The 13974-nt window shown below is 46.9% G+C and overlaps 1 protein-coding gene and 1 pseudogene across 2 annotated transcripts in view; both read right to left on the bottom strand.

The window, feature by feature from the left end:
* Positions 1–13974, bottom strand: part of HS6ST2 (heparan sulfate 6-O-sulfotransferase 2) — a 286457-nt gene that overhangs the window by 147427 nt on the left and 125056 nt on the right. The gene's annotated exons all lie outside the window — the stretch shown is intronic.
* Positions 2184–2375, bottom strand: LOC123002191 (cytochrome c oxidase subunit 7C, mitochondrial-like; annotated as a pseudogene).

Here is a 13974-nt window from a genome sequence, read left to right as displayed (position 1 = left end):
TACGCTTTTCAATTTTAAGCTGCATTTGAGTCTTTTCAACTTAATTGAGGCAGAAGAAAATGATTAAATGTTGTATCAAAATCCAGCGTTCCCGTGTGGTTCTCTACATCGCGCCCAGAGTGCCCTCGCACGGCGAAGCCATCGTGCAAGACTTCAGGCTGATGCTCAGGTCCCAGTGTGGCCCTCGGAAGTGTTCGGAAGACAGAAGTATGGAGAACTGAAGCATGAAATTGCTTCGAAATGATGAAGCAAAGATGTGTTTTTCTTCCCAATCAAATCTTCTCTGGAAATCCCGACAGCAGGTTTACTCAAAGCCCTTGAGACCCACTCCGTAGCATTGTTTTTCATACCTTGGTCTCCTGTTCAGCACAGCACCCTCTAATGCAGCCCATTTACCTTTAAATCACTTACAAAGAGCCACGTTACCATTGCCGGACGCTGGGAGGATGGCTTCCGACACGAGCGCTGAATTGAATGGAAGAGGTAGAGACACATGCCGGGTCCGAATCGCTCACTGTCCAAACGGCAATGCCACGTTGGAGGGCAACGTTCTGGGCAGCCCAGCCCCAGGGAGGGGGGGTAGGTGGGATTCACCCCCTCCCAGAGGTAGAACCATTCAAAACGAGACAGGGAGCGTGAAGCGTTTGCTTTCATACTTGCGGTCACTGTGGGATTACGGTATGTGGTCCATCGATGCCCTACTGAGGGGGCACTGCAGAGTTCTGGTCAGCACAGCAGAAAGGACCTGGGCTCCATTCCCAGAACCGCCCCCAGACATCTACACGCTTTTGAGAGATGCAGACCAGTGATTATGCCCAAGGTCTGTGGTACCACCGAGGAGCTGTGTGACCAGAGGCAAGTCGCCGAACCTCTCTGTGCCTCAGTCAGTCCCTCGTCTCTAAGACGGGAATGACAATGGCTTCTGCCTCCCAGCGCTGCTCTGAGGATTCAGTGAGTTCATACAAACACAACAGTGACCGGCACATGGGCATCACTTTGTAAAGTTTATCGATACTGGTTTCAGCTGCAAAACGAAAGGCGTCCTAAACAACTCTTAAGTCGGGGAGGGTGTTTTGTTTATCTGTCATCTAGAACCTCTGTCAGATGTCCAAGTGGAAACAGCAGCATGAGTTGAGAATGTCCTGGGCCAGTCTGCTTGCTTTTCCAGTAAAATCCTGGATTTGCAGCATAATTGGGGAATGAGTCACTGTGGTTAACCAAGTTTTCCAGATTACAAAGGTTTAGGACTTTAGACTTTCTCAGGAGTCACCAGCTGTCCCCCATCCGCGCCCCCCCCCCGCCCCGCTTGCTGGTTCTCCTCCCTGCTGCCCTGCCATCCTCGCAGCTGCGCCGTCTGTAATCCTTATCATTCTCTTCTTCCCTCTCTCTGCTTCCTGTATGTCTTTCTTTCTAATACCCTCTTATTCCCTTTGCCTTCCCTTCTTGGAGTCGCATATTGCCTCTGCCCGGACCCTCTCCCCAGCTTGGCTCGTCCCGACCTCCGACTGACTTGCAAGCCCCGGCTGAAACATGCACTTGATTCTTCCCTGTCGGAGCACTCACCACCAGTGAAACAAATGATATTTACTCATCTGTTCATTCATTCTTTCACTCATTCATTCACTTCATCCTTTCAATCATCCAAGGCATTCTTTTCTTTTTGGTCATAAAACTAATTATAGGGCATCTTGCATAATCCTCGGAGTCAGTATTTGGCTCTTTTTCATGCTGTTTGCAGAATCATTCTTTGCAGCCACAAATGAATTAAGAAAATAGATATATAGCACTAAAAATATCACTGCTCTGGGTACCTGAGGGCTTTGAACGAGTGGCTGAGAATAAACTTCAAAATGTATATTGATTTTTTTTCAATTTGGTTAAATGTTTTTTTAAAAAAACCCTCTTTGAAGCAAATCTTATGTTATGATATGTTCAAGTCCAAAGACACAGAATGGTGACTATCACTTGTCATTATCTAAGTATTTTTGGTAATCTATTCAGGGAACTACCTTAGGAAAAACAGGGGTTTTTTTGGTCTTTTTTTTTTTTAAGGACTCATGCTATAAGTTTATTTACAAACATATCGGGTATGTTGAATTCAAGAGTTTGATCCATTTTTCAAAGAGACTGCACCTCTTAAAATGCTCCTTTTCACATCTGTTTAATGGATTAATTAAACATCCTTATTTCTTAAGCAGTTGGTATCTTACCATTAAAAAAGGTGCAATGAATCCAAATCCAAACTACACAGTCACCATAATTAGGAACCACCACTTGTTCTCCAATGAAAATGGCCTATTCTTCCATGGGCCCTCCTCATAATGGCTCCTACGGACCACAGAGGTTGGGAACCTCTGGATGCACTGTCCCAACATGGTGCTACCGGAAGTTCTGGGAAAGGCACGGAGACCCAAGATAGAAGAAAGCGGGAAAAATGTTCTAAGTAGACCATGGTCTCTTTTGACTAAAGCTTTAATCTTCACCATCATTTTAAATACTGGATACTACAGTCAATCTCTACTGGATAAATATGTTTAGTTGAATTAAGGGCATACTGGCTTTCCAGCATGGGCCTTTAGCACCCCCTTCATAATTTCAACTGTGATATAATCTTCCTAGAAATATGTGTTCATTGATAAGGTTTTAACAAAAGGTACTTATATTCATCAACAATGGTTAGAAATCACCACACAGTTTAGAAGAAGAATATTTTCTCTTTCAGGTGCCAAATACTCTTTCCTCCCTTCGGACTGGTTGCCTTTCAAGTCAGAAACCAGAAGTAGCTTAGGGATTGAAGCAGCAAGTAAGTCTTTCTTTTCCTTTCTTTAAGTAAGCAGAAAAAGGAGCTAGTGAGTGGACTGCACAGCTCGATTCTCAAGTTTGTCATGCTAAACCAGGGTTAAAAAATCTACCCCCCCTTTTTTGTGGAAGTTACAATTTCCTGTATGAATCATAAAAAAAAAAAAAGAATGTTCTGTAGAAGCTTTCGTTAATAGAATCGCTGCACTCTTGTGGAAGAAAAATCTCCAGGCTACTTCAATCTCCCAGGGAAGTGACCTGATCTGGGCTTGGCAAGGCCCCAGGAAAACAGGAGGACGGGAGTAACTGGGTGCCGATCCTGACAGGAGAGCACCTACCCAAGTGGTAGCAGTCGTCCTATGTAGACACCACTTGAAGATGAAAGTCTTTGTCTTCCTCTTCCACCATGGCATCATGCCATTCTCTTCCAGAGTGTTCTTTGTTCTGGATAACAAAACTAAAGCTGGGGCAGCAGCAAGCGGGACCATGAAGAACCTGGAGATCCTACAATCTAGCAACGGAGTCAGGAATCTGAACTGGGACGAGGATCTGTTGCTCTGGTTCAGGCTTCTGAATGGGGAGTGCATGCCAAAACCATCGGAGAGAAACTTTTGCTGGTAACGCCTTCATGGAGATATGATATCATCCATATACGGCACCATCCACCCATTCAAGGTGAACAATTCAATGTTTTAGTGTATTCACCCAGTTGCACAACCATCGCCACAGTCGGTTTCAGAAGATTTTCAACACCCCAAAAGGAAACGGCATCTTCTTTAACGGATCGTCTCCCAGTCTCCCTCCTTCCCCCATGACCTGGCAACCGCTGATCTGCTTTGTCTCCATGAATTTGCCTATTCTGGGCATTTTGTATAGATGGCATCATCATAGAATATGTGGTCTTTTGTGTCTGCCTTCTTTCCCATGGCGTGTCTTCAAGGTTCACCCATGCTGTGGCATGATCGGGCCTTCATTCTTTTTTTTTTTTTTTACCACTCAATCATATGCCATTGTGTGAAGATATGTACCTGGTGCTGTTTATCCATTCGTCAGCTGAAGGACATTTGGGTTGTTTCCACCTTTGGACTGACGTTTGTTTTCAAGGTATAGACACCGACTTCTCAATTAGGACCCCAAATCACGTCCACAACAACTCCAGGGGAATCCCTGGGAATGTTTTCTGGAGACAGCTTGTAAATCTCCAACTTAACTCTTTCCACATGCCTTATGCTAGATGCTGGTCTTACAGGCAAGAATCATACATGGCCCTGCTTTCAGACTGAGTATTCAGAGAGAGTTTGAGATTGAAACTCTGTGTGTGTGTGTGTGTGTGTGTGTGTGTGTGTGTGTGTGTATGTGTGTGTGTGAGAGAGAGAGAGAGAAGAGAGAGAGAGTTGGGGGGGCAGAGTTTCCTTCTATAATGGCCCCATCTTCCTTCTTTATCTCGGTAGGCCTGCTAGGCAATTGATCAGAAGTTTCTATTTGGTAGGAGAAGGCTTTCACCTAAATATTTACATAGGGACATTTGGCTTAACTTCTACCTTGGTCTTCTTACATTCTATGACATATAGTCCCCTAAAGCATGGAATATGGATGTTAAATCAAGCACCTTTACAGCCGGGGTGAAAACGTTTGATGTTTGACAATTCAACATTTCTCAGAGCAAGTCACTATGTTGCCAACAGTACACCAAGGAAGGGGCCTGAGAGAAAGCCAGCAAAAAGCAATCTAAATCTGACTTTGTTCATGCTAAGTTATTCCTTTTGGAATTTCAACTACTTAATTATAATCCTGGAATTGTGTTTGATTCATTTTTGACAAGACCATATGTGCCCGTGTTGCCAGATTCTAGTAAAATAGATATTCCGTGCCATGTTTCAACACTCTGCCATTTGTAAAATTAGCAATTTCAAGGAAGCAAAAGGCTACTTGCCATTTTGCTGGATCAGCACCTCATATGATCTGCCTGCATATGCTGTGAGTAGAAGTAAAGAACGCACGATTTTGTCTCTAGATAAATAAATTTGAATGCAAAATAGATGCAAAGCTGTGTCTTGAGAGACAGGGTTCATTTACATCTCAAACTAGCTCTCAGATCAGAAATGTGGCGCTTGGGCTTCCTTCTGCTCTGAAAATGTGCTTTAAAGACGAGGAAGCTTGTCCACCAAGGGAAGAGGACAGCACCCGCTGCCTCTCATTTAAAGGACAATGTCAGGGGTGCCTGGGTGGCTCAGTGGGTTAAGCATCTGCCTTCGGCTCAGGCCACGATCCCAGGGTCCTGGAATCGAGCCCTGCATCAGGATCCTTGCTCAGCAGGGAGCCTGCTTCTCCCTTTCCCTCTGCCTGCCATTCCCCTTGCTTGTGCTCCCTCCCTCCCTCTCTATCTCTGTCAAATAAATAAATAAAATCTAAAAAAATAAATAAATAAAGGACAATATCAGGGGAGCCTGGGTGGCTCAGTGGGTTAAGCCTCCAGCTCTTGATTTGGGCTCAAGTCATGCTCTCAGGGTTGTGAGATTGAGCCCCACGTCAGGCTCTACACTCAGTGTGGAGTCTGCTGGAGATTCTCTCTCTCTCTCTGCCCCATCCTCCCCCCCAGTCTCTCTCTCTCTCTCTCAAATAAATAAATAAAACCTTTAAAGGACAATGTCAGTTATGTGACTACCCTTTCTTAAGTTTTTATAATCCCCTATACTTATGTGGAGCTTTAGGCTTTTGAAATACTTTGACACATATCTCCCCATTTAATCTTTACAACGATCCAGTAATGCATAATGGGAAAGGGTGATGATGTTCACTGTACAGATGCAAACGCTGCAGTTACGGGACCTGCCCGCGGTCACACACACCTCATAGATGGTAAAGCTGGCCTTGATGTCCCATCTTCTGACACTTGCACAGGGTCCTTTCCACTGGCCCTGACATAAGTCTCAATTGGCTATTCCGTAAAAACCTGCAGGTGGTGGGCTTCACAGGGGACAAAGGGAAAGGAAGTGACATTGGAAGAAATGGAAATCTGTCTTCAGCTTCTTCCCCTTCCCTCCCCTCCCCTCTCTAGCTGGACCATCCCATCCTTCTACCCCACGGAGGCTGGGAGGGAGGGGATGTTGACAATGCCTTTCTGCAGGTGTGTCAAAGCCATCCCTTCCATTCTTCTTGCCTCCCCTTGACTGCACCACTGGGGGCTCAAGCAGTATGGACTGACTGAAAATCTCCCTGCGAAGAAGACGCATGTGCTCCCATTGCCAGGGCTGCTTAGGCAGATCTGGCTGGCTGCAGAGGAACCACAGTAGACGCGTGCCAAGCACTTCCCCGGGAGAAGCTGTGATCCATTGTCAAATTTACAAGTGCCTTTCCTTTCTTGCTGAACTTCCAAATAGTACAGAGCAAGGGCCTGGAAGGCAGAGAGACCCGGAACTGAGTCTCAGCTCTGGGATTTCCTAGCTATGCAACCTCAATCAACTTAATGTCGGACTTTCGACTTTCTCATCCGTAACATAGGGATAATATCTTCCACCTCACAGGATCCTTGTCAGAATGACACAAGAGGGGGCGCCTGGGTGGCACAGCGGTTAAGCACCTGCCTTCGGCTCAGGGCGTGATCCCGGCGTTATGGGATCGAGCCCCACATCAGGCTCCTCTGCTGGAAGCCTGCTTCTTCCTCTCCCACTCCCCCTGCTTGTGTTCCCTCTCTCGCTGGCTGTCTCTATCTCTGTCAAATAAATAAATAAAATCTTTAAAAAAAAAAAAAAAAAAAAAAGAATGACACAAGAGAAGGTAAGTAAAGCCATTAACATGGTGCCTGGAATGTCACGCTTACTGACCATTGGCAGAAATTATTTTAAATAAACTTGCAAAGCTCAATAATATTTCTTCAGCATGCTCCAGGGAAGCAGAGCGGGGACAGACTCGGGTCAAGTGTGAGGTACAGTACTGAGAATCCTCTCCAACTTTCCCGTCTGCTAGGCAGATCCTGCCTGCCAATGGACCTGCAAATCACATCTAACTTCTTTCTGTTCCTTATGAAAGCTTGTTAACAATAAATATTTCCCATCCCACCTACTGAATTCCTCCTGCCACCTGGATACCATTTTCCCTTCCTAATGCCTGCTCTGCCTAATGGCACCATGACTTGGCCCAGGGTTTGCTCGAAGTAGCCACCGTATGTTTTCAGTAAAAGGGGAACGACTGTGTCCCGATTGTGTTGAAAGTGGCAATTACACATGGATTGGTAAATTTCATGGGGAGTGTCCTCTGCAGAACTTTCGCTTGTACTTCCAGTGCCCATCGCATAAAATGCAATGCTCAAGTCAGAACAGCAGTGTGGCTTTGAAATAAACAAAGGTCCATTCATGAAATAAGCCTTCCCTGAGACATCTTCTGAGGCATCCAGCCAGATGGTCGCGATTAAAGTCAATAGGCTTCCCATGGCGAGCCGAGCACTGGACTCTGGCAACTGCCTGCAACCATTTGCTCCACGGATGGCAAGAAGGCTGCAGATGCCAGCCCGGCCCAGGAAGCCAAGGCAACAGACCTCTTCAGGTCCCGGCAAGTGACAAGAGATGCAAGGACTCTTTGGAGTCCTTTATTTCCCATGTTTTCCGTGGGGGGTGAAGTTCTGGCACACTTTCCTATTCTTTTTCAGCCTACATTAAGGAACTGAGAGCTTCCCGTAAACTCAAAGTGCTAAAATCACAGGAAGGAGAGGAAACCAAAGGGCAGAGGTGGGAATGGGGTGGGTTTGTAGATAAACTGCATTATGTTCTTTGAGCCAGAAAACTTTAGGATGCCCTGAGTAGCCCACCTGCTTGTCCTTAAGGAGGGGTTTCTGGGAGGGTAAATGCATCCTGACTGAAGGAGGGTATGGGCTGAATTCAAAGGAAGAAAGGCAACTCCAGTTCCCAGAAGTCTGTGGTCCACCAATGCTACAAAGACACAGAGTCAATTAATCTGTCATGTCCTCGCTCCTGGATTGCCATGGGGACTGGGTGGCTGCAGAGAACTACGTAATTGATGGAAAAAAGTATGCTCACCTCAAAGCAAAGTCCTACGGAAGGAAGCCGTATTACCACGCCCCTTCTTTTTTCCAAGTCAGAGGAAAACTGAAGCCTTCAGACTGCCTAACAGCGGACTGATTACCTTACCACCCTGCGAAAGGTGCTTGCCAGGAACACCAGCACCATTAGAATTCTGGGCTCCTTCCCCTGTCTGCAACTTGACAAGGAGAATGGGATTCTATCTAATAGCTTAACTGTGTAAAAGTACAGCTGTCACTTGTGAGACTCTTGAGTGAAAAACAGGAGTCTCTTCTTTCTCTCCAGTACGGCGGGGGCGTGTGTTCACGTGTGCGTGCATAGGACCCCACGTGCATATGCGTTAGGAGAGGGCGGGGATGGAGAAAAAGAGGCAAGCCCTCATTCATTCCTCCAAAAGGCTGATCCCAGTGTTGCATTCTGGTTGGCCTTCTACAGGAAAGGGCTGGAAAGGGGTTGGGACAAGCGGAGACTACAAGCCCCATTTACTAGGGGAGGGCTGCTTTTTCCCTGCAGTTCGTTCCCTTCCTCCCCAAGGCTGGATGCTCCCGGGAAGGCACTCTAGCGACATGAGATTCTCATCCACCACCCATTCCGCTGACCAGGAAACTGAGGTCTGGAGAGAAAGAGGCACCGGCTAGGGGCACTCGGCCCAAGGGCCAGCAGGGACCCGTGCCTTCCTCTTTGCAAACAACTGTTTCCCATGCCAAGATGCCTCTCTGTAGTTCATGATTTTTAGCATTTTGCATTTCTTCATATTTCTTAAGGTGCAGTTGTTTGTGTGTCACTAATTCAGGCTTCGCAGCACACTGAGGTATTCCAGTATTGTCCTATCCATGCTACTTTATAAAAGTATCCCCTGAAGCATGTCAGAACATACAGTTAGTTATTTTAAAGGGAAAAATGGTTCAGTAAATCTCTACAGAACACATCATATGAGTTAGCACAATAAAAAAATTGATTCTGTTAAAATAAAATCATTTTGGAAGACAAGTGTTTGGCTGGAGGCTGAATGTCAAGTCCAAGGTGGACAGGCCTCCAGATCTTCTTCTAACAGGGCTGCCACTGTCCAGTCACAGTGTCCCGCGTGCCCACACCTCCCAAGCACTCAGGAAACAGAGCTGCAGATCTTCATGGTAGCGCTTGTCCAAGCACTTCGTAATTATCTGCTCACTTCTATTCCCCCCCAGCTGACTGTGACCTCCTCAAGGACGAGAATTCCCTCATCTTTGTGCCCCCAACACCCCAGCAAGGGGCCTGACTCAGGAAGTGTTCAGTAAATGTTAGTTAAATAAATTATTAGAGCAGGGGCGCCTGGGTGGCTCCGTTTGTTAGGCCTCTGCCTGCTCGGGTCATGATCCCAGCCAGGGTCCTGGGATAGAGCCCAGGGTCGGGCTCCCTGCTCAGCGGGGAGTCTGCTCCTGCCTCTCCTTCTGCCCCTCCTCACCACTTGTGTGTACTCTCTCTCTCTCAAATAAATAAAATCTTTAAAAATAAATAAATAAATAAATAAATAAATAAATAAATAAAGTGGCATCTTTCCATTTTACAAAGCTCTCATAAATCCATCCCCCGGCACCAAATTACAAGCAATTTATGTCCTTGAGCCTGAGGACTTTTTGACTCTTTTTAGTAGCCCATCAGAAAAGTAAGGCATCACCTTGGTTCTTTATGGTAAATGGTGAACTTTAAGAATCTTTAAGATGAAGATCAGGGGCGCCTGGCTGGCTCAGCTGGTAGAGGATGTGACTCTTGATCTCTGGGTCGTGAGTTTGAGCCCCAATTTAGGCATAGAGATCAGATGACTTTTAAAAAAAGGATGAAGGTCAGCACCCTTAATAAGAGGTGAGTTTCTGGCCCTTGAAAGTCTGTTCAGAGAAACTAGCGGTTAGCATTTGGAATAATTACAAATGTGTCTGGAAATGTTTATCTGATTGGAAATATTTCTAATTACACATTAGTTAGAAAGATGAGGATCTATAGAGCAGGACGGTGTGGCCCCATGAAGCCCTTAAACACTGATTTCTGGGCCACTTTATTTCATCCCCAATATTTTCAGTGTCAGTCTCCTGGGAAACACAGTGCCCTCTTTCACCTTTGAGCCGTGGGTCTGCTCCTGCCACTCACTGGTTCTGCGGCCAGAATGTATGCCAGACTAACCTCTCTGTGAGCCTCCCTTCCTTCATCTGTGATGTGACAATCATATCACCATGCATCCAGGACTGGGGAAATGATTAAATGAGATAATATGTGTGAGATGCCTAGTGTATTTCAAAAGTTCTTGATAAATCTACGCTATTGGGGCGCCTGGGTGGCTCAGATGGTTAAGCATCTGCCTTCAGCTCAGGTCATGATCTCAGGGTCCTGGGATCGAGCCCTGCGTAGGGCTCCCTGCTCAGCTGGGGAGTCCGCTTCTCCCTCTCCCTCTGCCTCTCCCTCCCACCTGCTCGTACTCATTCTCTCTCTCCCTCTCTCTAATGAATAAATAAAATCTATCAATCAATCAATCTACGCTATTGTTCAACTTCTCTTGTGAAGGCCTTAAAGGTTACGCTGATCTCCTTACCTACTGGCAAAAGTTGAAATGAAAGGCATGATAAAGATGAAGGTAAGGTGGGGCGTGAGAAAGAACCAATTCTCAAGAATCCAGAAGAGGCCAGAACAGTGCTCCAGAGCGTCTCAGTGCCACCATCTCCCATGCCCTCCTTAAGCCCCCACCCCCAGCCTGCCTTGTGGTGCGGGAGAATTTCATCCCACCATGGTCTGCAGTCACAGGCTCCAGAGGAACTACACAGCTGGCCTCATCACCAGAAACCTCCCAATGCCACAGATAGAAGGGCCGGAAGAACTCAGTCGCTTTCTGAATACTGTTTCTACCTCCTGAGTCTAGCACTTCCTTGTCTGCTGACAAAGCCCGCAGCCCCTGCCACGGCAGCCCGGCTCACACTTCCCAGAGAAGTGAACCCACGGGAATGACAGCCCATGGTTACAAACGTTCTCTTACCTTCCCGCTCTGCCCCATTTGCAACGTACTCATCCTACCTCCCTTTCCTTGTGCTGGGTTCGTCTGATAGTCTCACTAGTTTCACTGCCTTGAAAATTGAATATTGATTATGAAAAGTATGGAAAGAAATATTAACATTTTTGAGTTGAAAATAGGACTTGTGAGAACTGTCCTTGGATGGATTACACAGTTAACTTCCAACAGCTCAAACCCCCAGGTCAGCAGGATTTCGGTGCCAAGTGGCTGCTATCTGTTTCCTTCCTTCCTTTGCCCGACGTGGGGAGAGAGCTTGAGGTGGCCTTCTGTTTGGACCCTCGCAGGCTGCAGACCTCCCCTCTCCCAGAGAACTTCCGCTGCCCACACTCAAGGGCACAGCGTTTGGTAAGCTCTTAGCACGGTAGCTGGAAGGAAAACATTCAACATGTGCATCCTCGAAGGACTGAAACAAAGAATGGTTCTGGGATGCTCTGTGGAACCACCCCGGCAAGCGAGGAATCCAACTCTTTCCTAAATCGATACCTAAGGGATCCAATTAAACATGTGTCTTTTGTTTTTATTGATAACAAAAATGGTACATCAGAGAAATACAGGAAGAGATGTTTTTCCTCTCTAGGGTAAATATTAATGCTAAGCTGTAAGGTAGATGGTGGAGCTTTTATTGAGGCTTAAACGGTTTATAGATTTTAATTGCAACCTGTTCTCAATGAATACAATTAAACATTGTTTGTAATACAAGACACCTGCATAACACGTAATTAGAGAAACTTCTCTTTAATGGGGGCGTGTGTGGAAGGCTGGTGATGATGATGAATAAAGCCATACGTGGTACCGGAAAGCCATCGTGACGCTGCACAGCTAATGGAAAACTCACCGAGTGAGCAGAAAAACAAAACCTCAGACACGGAAAAAGAATGACAGCCATTTATGTCATCTGCCTGCCGCTTCTGCCTAAAGACCAGGCGGCACGAAGATGGCAACATACCTCACTCAGCTGGTGTCACACTACCTGCGTAGCCGTCTTCGATGTGCAGGGCAAAGCCGATGCACCCCGTCTGTCCTCACACTTTGTGCTCCCGCAGCAAGGCTGTCTGCCTTCTCGTTAGTTGCACAGATGAGGGGGAACCTGGGAAGTAGTAACACCTCCCCGGGAAAACGAACCTTCCCTCCGAAATAAACTTCACGATTCGAAAAGCAGAGCAGACCAGCTGTTCCCTCTCTAAGAAGACTTGATGCTAAATTACTATCTCCAAGGACGGTGATATGATGTGAAAAGTCACTCGGATGCTCCCAGGCCAAGGGCACAGTGGGGCACCAGGACTGCGCCTTCCCCTTGGTACCTGGGGCTCCGCGCACAAAAACACTAAACTGAGCCATTGTGATGTCTCCAGACTCCGAGACCTAAGGAAGGGGGGCTCTGATCTACCCTGCAGTGACAATGACCAGAAGTAAAGACGGCCAGGTCAGGGAGGGGAGATCGCTCAGAGGGGAGAAGGGGGCTCGCACGCTCTCCTTTCCATCTAGTCAACACACCAAGTTTGGGATCTCCCTAGAGGACACAGCCTTACTAATAAACCTAACCTCCCCACCCCCATTCAGTCCTTCCTCAGGAACAAGGCCGAGGGGCCCTGCACACCGGAGCTGCCTGCCTCCAGCCGTGGGGAGGAAGCCTGGTGAAAGGGACGTTTAGAGGGAAGCAGGGCTGCCCGCCCTGCCCTCTTAGGCTATTTCTGTCCAGCTCCTACGAGGCCCAAGGTTCTCTCTACTTGGTTAGCGAAGCCATCAGCTTCTCCCCTCAGTCTTCCCTTCCCTGGCCCCTATAAGCTAGAGCTTCCTCTTCGGTTTTCCTGGTCTCCCAGGAAATTGCTCCCTTTCACCTGCGCTCCTGGTTTCTTGCTCTAGTTCTGGGTCTCCAGCCCTGCCAGGTCTGCAAGATACTTACTACCGGACCGACAGCCCTCCGAGGAAAGTGCCCACAGAAGTTCACAAACGTGGTGCAAAGAAATGGGAGAGGATGTCAGGCGGCTTTGCCTTAGAATTTCGAGAATTCCTTAGAATTATCCGCTGGTGTCCTGGACAAGTGAATCCCTGAGCCTCAGTTTCCCCATCTGTAACATGCGTCTAAAAAGAGGACTCTACCTCACAGAACTACCAGTGGTATTAAATGAGGTCACGTAAGTAAACACTTCGACAATGCCTGGCACATAGCAAGTACTGGGAAAATGGGAGCTATCTTCATCAGTGGGCATGACTCTAATACATGCTCCCCTCTGAGAAGAGACGACCTCAGAGCACAGGGCCCTTGCTGGCCAACAGTATAACTGCCCCAGCAGAGCACAAAACTCCAGGCCACTATTTTTATTCTTAAATCAAAACTATATTGAGAATTTATACATGAAAATCAATGGCAAACTAAAATAATTGGCTTTATTTACACCTTTGAGCATCTGCCTGTTATAAAAATGTGAGTTCAGTGAATAAACATGGCTAAAGGACTAGTGACAGATAGTTTTCTTACTCGGGCTTCTTCCCTAAAGAAGCACAGCCACAGAATCATAATGGCCCGGGGTCGACCGTGTCCACTCCCACCACCCACTGCTCAGAACCCTGCACTGAGCAGGTGCACAGATCCCTGAAAACCAACCACCACCTGGTCCAAAGGAAACACATGCACCGGAAGCTGGAAGCCCAAGATCTCTTCTTGGCCTCATCCTGGGGGAAGAGGCCGAAGCCCATGAGTCATTATACTTCATGGTGTTGACATCTCTAGCTGTGCCCACTGCTATTCTCCTGCCTAAACCATTCACAAGACAGAGTCATCAGCTCTGTTGTTCGGCTAGAGTGGTAGTATGGGCATTCAAATTGATTACTTTATTGTTTTCAAAACTTTGTATTTGCATATAGTTGCCACACAACATTACATTAGTTTCAGGTGTACAACATAGTGATTCAACATCTCTGTATATTTCGCTGTGCACACCACAAGTGTAGCTACCTTGTATTCCCACACAACTCCATTACAATACCACTGACTATATTCCCTATGCTGTGCTTTTTACTCCCGTGACTTAGTCATTCCATACCTGGAAGCCTCTAATTGCCACTCTCCTTTACCCATTTTGCCCATCCCCTCTTCCCTCT

The sequence above is a fragment of the Ursus arctos genome, chromosome X (genome assembly GCF_023065955.2).
Source record: "Ursus arctos isolate Adak ecotype North America chromosome X, UrsArc2.0, whole genome shotgun sequence".
In the NCBI taxonomy this organism is placed as follows: domain Eukaryota; kingdom Metazoa; phylum Chordata; class Mammalia; order Carnivora; family Ursidae; genus Ursus; species Ursus arctos.
Note: the sequence above shows the minus strand (reverse complement) of the source record. Positions and strands in the feature narration are given on the sequence as shown.